This window comes from Python bivittatus, unplaced genomic scaffold (assembly GCF_059951505.1).
Source record: "Python bivittatus isolate LINGU-HERP-01145 unplaced genomic scaffold, Pbiv_v1 ctg000700_np1212, whole genome shotgun sequence".
Classification (NCBI taxonomy): Eukaryota; Metazoa; Chordata; class Lepidosauria; order Squamata; family Pythonidae; genus Python; species Python bivittatus.
The window spans coordinates 68392646-68407226 of record NW_028277098.1 but is presented as its reverse complement, the minus strand read 5'-3'; the positions used below and the strand labels follow the sequence as shown (position 1 = coordinate 68407226).

General features: G+C 38.4%; 1 long non-coding RNA gene across 1 annotated transcript in view; it reads left to right on the top strand.

Moving 5' to 3' along the window:
* Window positions 1-14581, top strand: part of LOC148214238 (uncharacterized) — a 98363-nt gene that overhangs the window by 63462 nt on the left and 20320 nt on the right. The window contains exon 3 of the long non-coding RNA XR_015793474.1: window positions 13476-13715. This is a non-coding gene — a long non-coding RNA (uncharacterized LOC148214238). The remainder of the gene's footprint in view (window positions 1-13475; window positions 13716-14581) is intronic.

Genomic DNA, 14581 nt, shown 5'->3' with positions numbered 1-14581 from the left:
TGCTAATATGGGAACCAGACCTGCAACAAACCCAGATGTGCACTTTGCCCCCACAGTTACACCAACAGCACTATCACAGGCCCCAAAAAGTATATGCACAAGATCAGAAATGCTTCCACATACTCTTCCTCTAATGTGGTATATGCCATGATCTGCCTGCAATGCTCCTCTGGATTTTATGCAGGACAAAGAGCACAAACTTTGGAGAAAAAAAAGTTCAACATTAGAACTCAAGTTTGTTAGTTAGAAAATGTACTATCAGACTCCTTCTGATGTCTAGTCCGTATTAGGGTCCCAATCTGTATTGGAGCACCGCATCATTTATTTATTTAACAACCATTCAATTCACTGCTAATGAAGTGAATTAAGTCATCTAATTTGCCCCTATCTTATGATATCTCAGATAAAATATACTAGAAAACTGATGGTATTATTGTTAAGACCCAGTTTTAATTTTTCACGCAAAGTAAGTATACAAAGACTGAATGTGGGTTCCTCCCAAATTACTTATTTCAGAACATTATGTGAGGGAGAAAGTATGTTGTCATCTTAGGGAAAGTAAATCTGTTTTAATTCTCTGGTTAATTTTTGTTTTATTTTAGCTAAGTTTAACCTTTCTATTAAATTCTCTCTCTGTGTGTATGTGTGTGTGTAAAGAAGGGCAGGATAAAATATATATAAATATGTAAGAAATACATATAATAAAGAAATACTTTTGGTTCTGGGTTTACATTTGGAATTTAAAAATAACAACAACAATAACAACAACAACAATAACAACAACAAAGGTGCAGTTAGTTACCAAACACTAGGAGCATCTCTTGCCTCAGTGTGTCTCCTCTCACATGTGCAGGGAGATACAGCAGAGCAGAAACTGAGCAAAAGAAAGCAACAAAAGAGGGGAAAGGAAAAATGAAGATTGACCAAAAAAAAAAAAAGGATGAAATAGTGTATGTGCTTGTAGTGTCACCCCACTAGGGACACCCTAAACATTTTGTGAATAGGGAGCTGAGGGACTTGGCTGGTTCTCTAATACCAGATCCACCCATCCATTTAAGCTCAAGGCAGCTAATAGCCCAAGTCTAGGATTGGTTCTTATCTGAATATGCTATTAATCAGCTTCTGAGATCCCCCATCATCTCCAGCTATGTGGGGTGATCGGAATTGTAATCCAGCACATTTGGAGGGAAAGCAATAAATATCATGTACACCCTTGAATGGAAGGAAGTTATATTGCTTCCAATGGAATTATTTTCAGAGACGTGTATTTGGATTTACATCTGGATTAATAAAAGATGAGAAAACCCAATTGTTTAGTCCCTAAAATGATCATCTGTAGCTTATAGCATGAGTAAGTAACATTGACAGAGCTTTGTGTGCTGGTATTCTTTAAAAGAAAAAAAGTCACATACACGGACTCTTTGGAAAACAGCCATTTTTTTTTTCTTTTTGTAAACAGCCTTAATTTGCACAGTTCTCATTTTACTTTCATGGAGTGAAAAGGGCCTTTTAAACAGCAACAACAGAACAGTGCTGCATCGGGGCAAGTTGACACTAAAAGGGATAATTTTGCATAAATACATAATTGTCCTACATACTGGGCTCAAGTTAGAAATTCCTATATGCTCTGGATTGCTTGTTTTTTTGCTGCTACCACATGTAGCAATTTGGCAGCCAGGCACATTTGCATCAATATCCAGAGTCTGATGTCCATGTGCAGCTGCTGCAATAAGGGACTGGACATGCCCACTGCTCCTGGCGCCCGGTCTGCCATCTGTTACAACTGGCCTGCCAGGATAGCTTACCTACTGCACTAACTGATGGATTAAAGACAACACACTGTCTTTCCCTCTTACCGATATCTTTTGAAGTAAGTAGTGTGAAAATTCAAGCGAGTTCTAACTCTGCACCCATTGCAAAATTCCATGAAGGAGGCTGATGGACTGCATTAACAAACCTACTCTTGGAGGACTTGGTGCTCTCCTTCAGTAAGGTTACATGTGCAATACAATACATGTCTATTCAGACTAAGAGCCATTGAGTTCTCTGTGCCTTACTCTTGGTTAATTGTGTATAAACTTTCACTCTCAGTGTTCATGTGTGCAAACTGAACAAGTGCAACCCAGTAAATGGGTTGGGGCAGACTTCTTTCCCATGTTATTTGAAGCGGTTCCCCAAGGATAAAATTTCAGTTCTAAATAGCCATAAAAGAAATAGAATAATCTGATTCAGTGTGGTAGAATGACATTAGTTGTATCTATTGAAACTGGCTATCGTTAGAATTCAGATACAAATTCACTTAAGTCTGTGAAATGACCATTAACTAAAAGAATGACTCCTTTCATATCCAAGCCTGTATGCATGTATTTTTTGTTTTTTAAGAAAATGTGGAGGCCAGCCTGATGCTCTGAGATAGGATTGGCAACAAATACAAAGAAATAAAGCTCAAGCAGTTCTTGGCTGGTAGGCAATTTATAGGGTTAGGCCTTTTTTTTTCTTTTTTTTTATCTATAGCAAAATAACAAAAGAAACCAGCAAGGTATAATGAAATTCTTTATTGTACAGTTAATAAAGAACAGTGAATCCCTTAATGCTCTGACAACGTGGTACCATTTCCTCTTTCAGCATATGAAAGAATGAGTGTAAGGGATGCAGATTCACTATCAGAGTGAAAGGGTGGCATTTGGGTACGCTCATGATTAATTGCAAAGTAGCAGAGTATTTATTACCTTTTTGTGCTCCATGTAAAAAGGCAGAGGCATCTGCAGGGGGCATCAGAGGGGGCAGATGACAAAAACAGTATCACACTGTTGAGATGCAAGCTCTGACCCCTTAGTTCAGGGGTTATGACCTTGCAAGCACCTACAGAAGGGTTGAACTTGTGTCACAATGGCATTCTACTAATAAAACTCTGAACCTGCAGACGCCTCTGAAAAAAAGGTATACAGCGATGTAGGGGTTAATATGTACTTCAAAATGCAACACAGGGAGTGTTGCCCTCCTTAAATTATGCCCATGCCTGTACAGGATGAAAAGCCACTCTTACCTCTTTGAATCTGATAACTTGTGCCAGAACAAAGGTAATGTCATTATACTTTGGGTAAATATACCTAAAGTTTTGCTTAGGACTCCTGAAAGAGACATCTGCCCTTAAAGACTGCTGGCAAAATTTTGCAGGCAGTCTGTACATGCATATTACAAATTAATACAGTGACATTTTGGTCTATGCTATTGTGAAAAATTGGAACTCAGTCTCCCACTTCATTGTACTGCTGAATCCATCTATCATAGTCCTTTTAAATGGCAACTCTCATGGCCTGATTGACACGGGATAGATTTCCTGCCATGAAGTTTTGAGGTCAATCAATCACTTACTTGAAGTTGACCTCAGATGGTAAAAATGTGTACCTGGGGGTATTCTTCAGTAAGAATATAGAATTCATTATCTTTCAGAAGGAACACAAACTGCAGATATGGTGTAGTCTTGGAAAAGGCCACCAGTTATAACACTTTGGCATTTTGCATAATTTCCATATCATGAAGGACTTTGTGTGGCTGAGACATTTTGCACTTCAAGTTCCAATCAGCAGTGACCTGTCAAGTATGGGGTCTTATTTGCAGATCCTGATGACCTATGTGTTATCATTTCAAAAGACAGTGAGATGGTGATGTTAGAACATCAGCACTGGCTAATGTGACTGCTTTTATAACCCTTTCCCTCTCACTCTCAATACAGTTTTAGGGGCTCCTCATAGATCAGAAGAGGACAGTCTATGCCCTCCAAGATCCTGTGCTTGTGGCTTTTGACTGAAACTGGAGATATGGTTGCTCTTTTGAGGCAAGACACACAAAAACTGGCCACAGCACCTAACATAGGTTTAGTATGATTTGCAAGCAAAAAAGACCTCCAAATCTTCCCCTTCCCAACATCCTGACAAACATGTGACAGCTCCATACTGGTTGCATCATTGTTTTGCCCACTATGGCTTATTCCCCAAAATATTAAGTGCAGGCCCTGCTTCCCAAAAGATTGTCCATCTCTGTTCCAGAACCTAGTTAAGTCCATTTCCATAAAGAACTCCTAAGAGAATGTTCTACCACTATTCAGTTTTCACACTATTTTTGAATCCCAAGGACTGAACCTCAGAAACTGCTCTTAAGCTGTGATTTCTGCATTGCTGGTAGTTTCAGCAGTTACAAAAGTAGGGTGAAGGCTTTAAAGGCTTTAGAGGTTTTTTCCATCAGCTTTCCTAGTAACTGAATTGTAGCCTAATTTTAGTTGAATCTCAAAGTGCTGCAAAAGCCGCATGGGAATTATAGCGTAGTATTACAACACCCAGGAGACATTGTATTAGGCAGGAAGAGGACTTAGGGGAGGACTGCAGGTCAATTTTGCTTGTTTTGGATATCTTTATGAAGTGGTTACTGATAACGCCCAACGGTTTGTGGATTACCTGGCTTGCAATGGCATTAAACGTATCTATGCTTCTGCAGTTTGGAGGGCCAATTTGATGTAGTAATTAAGGCATCAGGCTAGAAAAAGGGAGACTCTGAATTCTAGTCCTGCCTTAAGCACAAAGCCAGCTTGGTGACCTTGGGCCAGTCACTCTCTTTGCCCTAGGAAACAGGCAATGGCAACCGACTTCTGAAAAATCTTGTCAAGAAAACTGCAGGGACTCATGCAGGCAGTCGCCAGGACTCAAAAGCAAAAAAAGAAAAAAAAAGTTTCCCCTTACTATCCCAAGAATAGATAAAATATATTACAATAATTCTTATTTGAAAAAAAAAAATCTGTACGTTTCCCCTTGTGAAGGGGAGAGCTGGAAAAAGGAATTATACATCTTCCCTTTCCTTCAGAATCAAGCATTTGCATTATGTGATATTGGCTGGGGGAAAAAAAGATACATTGAATGTTACCATATCCATGATAAATTTATACCTGTCTTGCAAATGCAAAAGTTCACTAGTATACATAATTATTTACCTACTTTCCTGTCAATAGGTATCCTGGACTAACATGATTGGGTATAATGTTTATCATTTCATTTCAGTAATAGATGCTTTTGCTCATTCTTAGAATATGGACTAAGAGTGACTGGAAGGTGATTTTATTATCAATCCTAATCTTCATATTGATTACACGACTTGTTGTTGTTGTTTACATATGCCTTTTGGATTCTAGGATTCATGCTGAAAAAGAAGCAAAACCTGATAGACAAATACTGTATTTCATAGACTAGTATAATTATACAGTATAGTGGTACCTCTAGTTACAAACTTAATCCGTTCCGTGACTCTGGTTGCAACTCGAGTTGGTCTCAAGTCGAGGTAAAGTTTCCCATAAGGTTCAATGTAAATACGGTTAATCCGTTCCACCCTCCGAATTTGGTCACACCCCGAGGTAGATTTCCCCCATAAGGTTCAATGTAAATACGGCTAAACAGTTCTGAAACATATGCATTTTATTTTTAAATCTCAAAAACCTTCCAAACGCCACAAAAACCTTCCAAACGCCACGAAACACACCACAAGCCTCACCGAACGTCTCCTTGCTACAGTGATCTCGCCCACAGGAAGCCGCGACTGCGTGGCAGCAGGGCAAATGGCCGCAGATCCGGTTCGTAAGTAGAGGCAGAGTTTGCAAGTAGAGGTAAATTTTTGGGGCTGGAGCTGGTTGTATCTTGAAAAATTCGTAAGGAGGGGCGTTCGTAACTAGAGGTACCACTGTATCTGAAAAGCTTGAGACACAAGGGCTTTTGCTTTATGAAATCTTTTGAAGTTCTTGGAGATTTGGAAATATTTATCAATGTTGTGTAGATAATATTGCAGTAGTATGTGTGTGTTGGGAGAGAAGAGTAACTTTAACAGTAGTCTGGAAAACAGTTACTTCAGCATGCAGCTGTATATGGATATTATGTGCCAGAAGCATATGGCTTAATTAGTTTGGGAACCCCATTGGTTGCCAGGTGGTTTCTCTAAATAATATAGGTCCAGTATGGTTGATGAAGTGCTTTCTCCTATAGGTACCTCCCCAGCACTACTCCCACAAGACTGAGTAATGAATGTATTAGCAGTTGAGAGCTTGAGAATTGGTCTCTGCCAGGCAGCTAGACAGGCTGATCATCTGGCTGGAAGAAAAAACAACAACAACCACCCCAAAGCAACTGGGAACTGTTCCCATCAGCCAGCTAATCAGTCTGATTAGCTAGCTGTGATGAAACAGATGATTGGTTTCTTGTTGCAAATGGCAATAAGAGATGGACCGTATCCTAACGGCCATATGACTAGTGAGAAAAGTTGATGATACACCCTGCAGTTCTCATGGTATGTGCAGCCTGTGGACCATGGATTGCCCATTCCTGAAGTTAGTCTTAAACCCAGGATAGGAAAACTTGTGTTCTTCAGATGTTGTGGATTACTATAACACTCGTAATCCAGTGCCATTATCCATGCTGGTTGAGAAAGGTGGCAGCTGAAATCAGTAAAATCTGGAAAGCACAAAGTTATGTGCTCTAGATCAGTGTTTCTTAAACTTTTTTCTCTCAGGACCCCTTCCCACTTTTAAAAATTATGGAGGACCCCAAAACAGCTTTCGTTTGTATGGGTTATATTTATCGATATTTGCTGTATTAAAAATTAAAATTGATGCATTTGCTGCTGCTACCGCTTCTTATGATTGTTTGATGGGATTTTAATATTGTACTATTTTTCAACATTGACTGGAAAATAATTTTGATTTCATGGACCCCTGAGAGGGTCTTGGGGGACCCCAGGGTTCTAGGTCCAGACTATAAGAAACACTGCTCTAGATCAGTGTTCCTCAACTTCAGCAACTTTAAGATGTGTGGACTTCAACTTCCAGAATTCTCCAGCATGGCTGGCTAGGGAATTCTGGGAGTTGAAGTCCATACATCTTAAAGTCGCTGTGGTTGAGGAACACTGATCTAGATAACCCACTTTCTTTCAACTTTGCCTCACACTTCTCCCTTATCTGGAACATAGGAGATAGCAGATTTACTGTACTGTGTTTCAAGAATTACTGCTGAGAGTGCAGTCCTATCCTGATATAGGGCTGAAGTAAGTAAAGGATAAGTGAATTCAGTAGAACTTACTTCTGAATAGATCAGAACAAATTGTACCATAAACAGGGCATATGAAACCTGCATATTATTGTTACATTTTCATTTTTATAATAACTTTATTAAACATTATACTGTAGTTAAAGAGACAAAAACTAATACAAACTACAAAAATAAAAGAATAAAAAGAAAAAATAGAGAGCGCAGATGGAAAAAAATATAGATAGAAAAATAAAAAAGAAAGAAAAAATAAAATTATAGCAGAGCAAAAGAAATGTACAAAGAAATGACTTCCCCCTTCATCACAACAAGTATAAACATTTTAACAATGTACTACATTCTCTTAAAATACAACAAAAAATCTCTTCATCCCATATCTCATCTCATATCTGTAAAATTCAGTCCTGGTCAGCAAAAAGTCCATTAAGGGTTGCCAGAAATAACAACTTATCTATTTTAACCTTGATCAAATAAACCCACTTTATATTCCTTCCTTTTATTTTTAACAATCCTGATCTTTAACCCCTTCAGATAATGTTCTAGAGCTTGTTTTCTTTTCATTTTTTCTTTGTCCCTTTTCACAAAATCCCTCGGAACATTAACAATTCTCTTTTTGTAGATCCAATATTAGAAAATTACTGAAGATACTGTTTTGGTTTTCCAGCTGCACATCCCTTTCAATTATTAAGACATCTGTTGATTTCATTTGTATATCCAGTGTAACTTCTTTTTCCATATCACTCTTGCAGCCTGTCATTTTCAAATCTACCTTCAAATCAGTCCCAATCCCGTCTGGCAAAACTTGTTCCTCTTCCACAACATCTCTTAAAAGCCATCTATCTATAAGGACTAAAATGACACTTTTAAAATTAACTTCTGGATCTATTGCTCACAAATATTCTCAAATACATCCAGTGCTAAAGTATTTTGCTCCATACTGTGTTAGTAAGTCAAATTTAAGTGCTCTTCTCCTTTAATTGTAATCTTTAGTTCCCTCTGGTTCCTTCTAGTGTCCAACATTCAAAATCCCATCCTATCATGTTTTCTTTCAAGAATTCAAAACAACAGCATTTTCCCACAGGAAGGATTTCCACAATCAATTTCAAAATCTTATTTCAAATCCATCTTGACCCCTAATCCATTTATAACTTTCCAAAATCAACGTTCTAATCACCCCTTTTCTGCTTATTCCAAAAAAGAGGTTTTTTAAAAAAATGTCCTTAAACTTATCTTTAAAACTTTTTTTGTTAAGGTTTAAAGGAAACTCACCTGGAGAATCTTATCAAACTTGTCAGTTGGAAGGCTCTTAATAGTTGAAAAGCGATTAATAAGCAACTTCCAAAAGTGATTAAGAAATGAGGCTCGGCAGAATGTTGTGTCCATAAGGCTACATTGCAGTTGTGAGCTTGGTGGATATCTCTCAACTCCCAGCCGCTCAACTCACAAGCTGGTTGAAGAAATTTCAGTTCCTGCAGTTTACTCATGAGGAGCAGCTGTCTGGAGTGCAAGTGGGTGATCTCACAATGTCTCTTTTATCCAGAGAGGTTTGGCCAGCCAGAAAAATGCCTTCTGGCCACCAGTCTTGCCACAATGCTGTCTCTGCTCCCTCGGAGATGTCTGGTTTGCCATGAGTCCTCACTGGAAGAGCTGGTTACATTTTCATTTTTAATACTGAACTTTGTCTTAAAGACACATTTGCATTTAAAAGTAGCTTATAACCTCATTACAAAAACTTGAAGTACCTACCTATTAATTATTCCTTAAGAACAGGAAATTCTTGGGTGATAATCCTAAAATACAGGATAAAAGAATATGCTACCAGACTCCTTCTGATTTTTTTGCTACCATAGACTAACATGGCTGTCTTCCTGCAATGGAAAACATCTAGGATTCTTTTCCTGAGTTATAATAATAAGATTTAATTCAGCTGGTACATCAGTTAAACTTTTTGATATGGTTTAATGTGGCAAAAGGCTTAAGGTAAGAGGACAATTATTGTACTTCTTAGAGAGAGACAGACACTGGAATTGAGTAAAGTAAAATATTTTAAGCAACAGATGTGCTGTTCCAAGCAGAGGCTTGGGTTTCCCACTGGATTGTGTGTCTGGTTTTTCAGCAGACAATGAGGCAGGCAGCAAGTCCCAGAGTGGCAGATACATTGCTTTTCTGTCATATATGTCTGATAGCCATTGATCAGCACAGCAAGTCACCAGGGAGAAATCAAGCCACTAGAATACCTTTAGAATATTTCACAATCCACTTTACAAGTGTTGGGTTAAAGTAGGTATTGAGCCTAAAGAAGCCACCAGCCTACATTCCCTTCTGCCTCATTAGCAGGATGACTCGCGTGAATGTTCAAGTGGAATTAAATGGCTTGCCAAACCAAGTACTTAAAATTTCTTGGGCTATTTCAGGAACAATATGATAACTGAGCTGGGAAGGATGGCTGGAAAATACTTGTAAGCAGATGAAGGATATCTTAATAGGAACTGTATGTTGCTAGTGAAAAATGGAGTGTGATTGAACAAAGGCAGATACTTTCCTTTTTAAATTGTCATCACAAGTTTTAATTACAACCCCAAAGAAGAGAGGAAAGTAGAAGAATACCTTAACACTATTGGATACTATTATAAAAAAGGGCATTGTTTTATCCAGGGCTATAAGCAGACAGGAACAAATGAAGCAAGGCCCATTACGAGGCTGAGGTGTGTGTGCTCCACTGCTGCCCACTTGCTCTTCAACAAGGCTGCAGCTGTGTCCTACAGTGGTACAACAATGGCAAATTTGAGCATTTCAGCCAGTTAATTGGGATGCAGCTGATAATTTTAGCCTGGTGACAATTTTAGATCCTTACTGGGAGACTCCCTTTGGACACTTTCAAAATAAACATTATTTAGTTGTAGAAAATAGCACCTGGGTGTAAATTTCTTCACCTGAAGCCTGACTGTAAGGGAGGGAGGAGGTTGTAGTGAACATGATCAGTCCTGAAAGGCTTCAATATGCTCATGTCAGCCCAGAAATTGACACTGATCCTGTTTCCTGTTTCTCATTTACTGATCTTGAGTAGTCTTTTGAAGGTTTTCTAAGCAGTTATTTGATACTTTTCCCCTTTATTGGAGAGGTTTTGGACTTTGGCCCTGAGGCCCTATTGAAGATGTACCAATAACTAAAATGTACTTTGTGTTTAAGAAAAAGAGTTGAAAAGCAGTCGTAAAAACATTGGAGCAAGGAAGCTAAGGAACAGAAGAGCTTGTTCAAAGCAAATGTTGATATCCTATGACACAAACACTGTGAAAAAGTAAAATGAGACATAAAAATGTTGGATGACTGATAAATCACTCAGATTTAGCCATAGAAACTTAAGATCAGGCCAAGGTGCATTATAGTCCAGAATTTTGTTTCTTGTAGTAGTCAGCTAGATACTTCTGGGATCCTTGCAAGTAGGAGATGGAGACATTCCCCTCTCCCACCACCATTCACCTGCAACTGGTATTTGAAGATATGCTGCCCGAACCTTGAGATAACATTGATTTTCGGAGCAATAATCCTTAGTATATTTGTCCTCTATGTATTTATCCAATCTCTTTTCAAAGCTACCAAGGTTAGTAGCCATCACGTCATCTGCTGATTATAAAGTCCACAATATGTAATGTGTATAGAAGTGATTTTTTTTTTTTTGGTCTATTTTAATTCTTTTTCCAATCAGCTGCATTGGACAGAGAGAGCCAGTACTGTGAAGTGCTGGATTAGGAATGGGGAGATCCAGGTTCTAGTCTTTGCCTAGCCCCAGGTGGTCATTGGGTGACTTAAGGAAAGTCACTGTCTTTCAACCCAACCTACTCAAAGGATTGTTGTTGTAGGAATAAATAGGATGGAATGCTATGTATACAACCTTGAGTTCCTGAACAGGCAGGATGTAAATCAAATAAATAAATACATAGGATTGCCCCCTTTCATTGTGTTTTGACAAACAGAGAAGAAACTCCCCTTTGATTTCTTCCATTCTATGCATGACTTTATATGCCTCAATCATGTCTCCCCCTGCCACTTTTTTCCCAAGCTAAAGTCCCAAATATATTAGCCTTTTCTCATAGGGAAGGTTTCCCCTGATCATTCTGGCTGCCTGCTTTTTCACTTTTTCCAACTCTTTTATGTCTTTTTTAAGCATGGCACTCAGAAGTAGACGTAGTATTCCACATGCAGATGTAGTATAGATCTGTGTAAGGACATTACCATGTTGGGATTTTTTTTTTTTTAACTTTTAATCCTTTTCCTAATGAGCCTTGGCTTGTAATTTGCCATTTTCACAGCTACCAAACACTGAATTGACATCTTCACTATGGCCCCAAAGTCTTTTTCCTGGTGGGTAACATGCAGCTCAGCTTGATATATATGCTAAGTTAGAGGTTTTTGCCCCAAAATGCATCGCCTACTTAAATTGAACTGCATTTGCCATTCAGGTGACCATTCATCCAGTTTAAAAAGGCCCTTCAGTAGTTCTTCACATCCATTTTTGGTTTTTACTATCCTGAATAATTCAGAATTACCTGCAAACTTCTCTAAGCCAAGATTGCTTATGAACAAATTAAAAGCATAAGTTCTTAATTTCTTCCTTAGAGAAAAAATGCCCATTTATTCCTACTTTTTGTGAGGGTTGAAACAGGTAGGGAGCCAGTCTAGACAGAAGCATTATGAACATTTATCCCAGCTACTTCCCAAAGCCATCAAGAAATCAGCAAAGTGTCTTTTGGCTCAGGAAGGTGGGAAGAAATAGCTGAGAGTTTAAATGCTGGAGCATACATATAAAAGGCTCTGAATTACTTGCTCTGCTATGGGTAATCAACTGTTGTGGTAGGGGCTTCATTCTTGTCTGTACTAAAGTTTGTAATCTGGCTGATTGTAATTGGCATTGAGAGTCTTCTGCTAAGATTAGTTAAATTCTGAATCAGGTGTCTACTGAACAATGATTAACTACTTAATTCTGATGTGAACCTTATTTATTTATTTTTTAATTATTGAAAAGGAAAAAAACACATAGAAAGTGCTTTAACAAAAAAGTGAAAGAAATACAAAAAAAAAAGTTGATATGTCATTATAACAGTAAACAATTAAAATCTATATATACTTATCTAATGCAAATATTATTCTAGTACATATATATTTCTAATACATTTATATGACTATTATTTTTATGTTTTATTTTTAACCTACTGCATTTTGTATAAATGAGTCCCATATTTCATTGTACTTGTCCATACAAAGTCTACATCTATAGGCAATCCGCTTGTAAGTAGCAAGTACATTGAATAAATGTGGCCAATTCTGACGTCAACCTTGACGCTCACTGTTTTCTGTCTTCTAACCAGTTAGCAAGCCATAAGTAACCTGGACAATTCTGTTTTCCTAATTATCAAAATACAAATCTGTAAAGAAAGGCGTTCAGATGTTAATTAGGGCAATGGCCACCCTGGAATGCTTAGTTTACCAATGTTTTCTGTTAACCTTGGAGATTCCTAATCATGATGATGCCACAATTATGAAATGTGCATCACCGTGTCACAGCGCAAGCTCTGCCCTTTCGTACTTGTGCTGCATGCGCAATTATATAAAGGATGGAGTTGCATTACAACATTGTAATACGCATTTCATTATTGGTCGTTTGCTTCCTTGCGCAAACATCTACATCTCTGAAAAATCTGTACAAAGGAGGAAAATTGGGAGTCCCCTTTCTCCAACAATATTTTTATTAACTAAAAGACTGTTCTTGGGGAGGGGGGGAGGGGGGAGAGAAAAGTATCTCTAGGGCTGTATAAATATTGCATTTTACATTTGCATTTAAAGAGGGGAAAAGCATTTTTCCAGGTGTTGTATAATTAGAAGAATAAATTGAATACTGTTTTACATAAGCTTATATTTACAGAAACTCTCGTGCAGGCACTGTGTAACTAGGGTAATGAACTGGGAAAAGTTTTACACAAGGCTGTGTTCCTCAGAGGTGCTCTCAATGTTCTGTGCAACAGTGGAACGCAGTGAACATGGTGCTATGGCAGTGAAGGAGAAGAGCTGTCATCCTCTGACATGCTGGTTTTCTTTATGCAGGGAATTTTTCATAGAGGATATCCAAACAGCAAAAATCCCAGCAGGGGCCCATTTAGATATTAACTGAGCTTCATGCTAGTGACTACAGTACACGTTGCTCCTCTTGTAGATGGCTTCCATACCACTTAATGCTTCATTATAAACCAAAATAAGCAAGTTTTGCATCATATTTGATCTGGTCAAGGCCTTTGTCCTTGAATAAAAGATGTTCAGGGTTCTTTCTGAATTCTCTATGAATTTAGTAGCCTCTGTTTCATTTTCAAACACTGATGCTATCTTTGCCCTTTCTGACCGAAGTTCGAAAAACAGAGTCAGCAAAGCATAATGAGGAAAACTGCACCTCCACTTTGAGTTCAGTCCAGAGGAAAGCAAAAGAAAAAAAGAAGTTATTAAAGAGAGCTGGAAAAGATCTGCTGTAACAAGAGGATGACAAAAATGCTCCCTGTGATTTTAATCTCCTGCTGTAGGAACAGAAATGAATCAATCAGAGAATGAGAAAGTTACCTGGGGACTGTGGCAGGCTGCTAACAAGCACAGGTAAGAAAGCAGGTTGACTGTTGAACTTTTGCAGTGCCAATTCTGTTAATTGCATCTCCTGCAAATGCTGAACAATGTGTTTTTTTTTTTTTTTAATCCCTTGGAGGTAGGAATTTTAAACTGTTTTATTTTCTCCCAAATGAAATATGCATGTTTCTTTGTCCCCCTCCTCGCTCCTGTGGCAGCAGCAAGACAATGTAATCTATGCCTTGGAAATGAGCAGTGTAATTAACACCTCTTCTTAGTCTCAGACACAAAAGGGGTCGCTAAAATGAACAGCGTTCAGAGCAGAGCTAAGCACATCTCTCTGGCAATTAGAGCTTTATTAGAGCTCTGCGTTCATGATTCTCACCCATGCGGCCTCTTAAACTAATGCACACAGCGTCACAAGAACGCTAATAACTCTTCCTAAAGAGGGTGTTCCAGCCATGCATCTGCCACTGACTCGGAGGGCTTTCTGAAGCAGGAAAGATTTTATATTGCTGTTCAGAGCCTTCTGGTAACACCCATGCCAGGAGAAAACAGCTGCTACATTGTGCACGTTACAGCAGGAAAGTATTACAGTCTCTGGTCAGCTGAGTTTTCAGAGGCTGTTGAGTATGTGTGTCCATTGGATGGTGCTCAACACAGCAGTGCTGGACTAAGTATAATATGAACTATAGGAAAGCTAAATGAGAACTGAGACAAGATTTTTTTTTTTTTTGGTGGCCTGGAGAAGCAACCAGATGCTCAAGCTTAACATTAAGGGGCTGAGGTGACAAAAAGATGCAGTTGATATTGCATCCACTGTGATTATTTCTGACTAATCCACTCATCAAGAATATCTTGATCCGCTGAAAGGTTTCTTTCTATTTCAGTTTCATGCC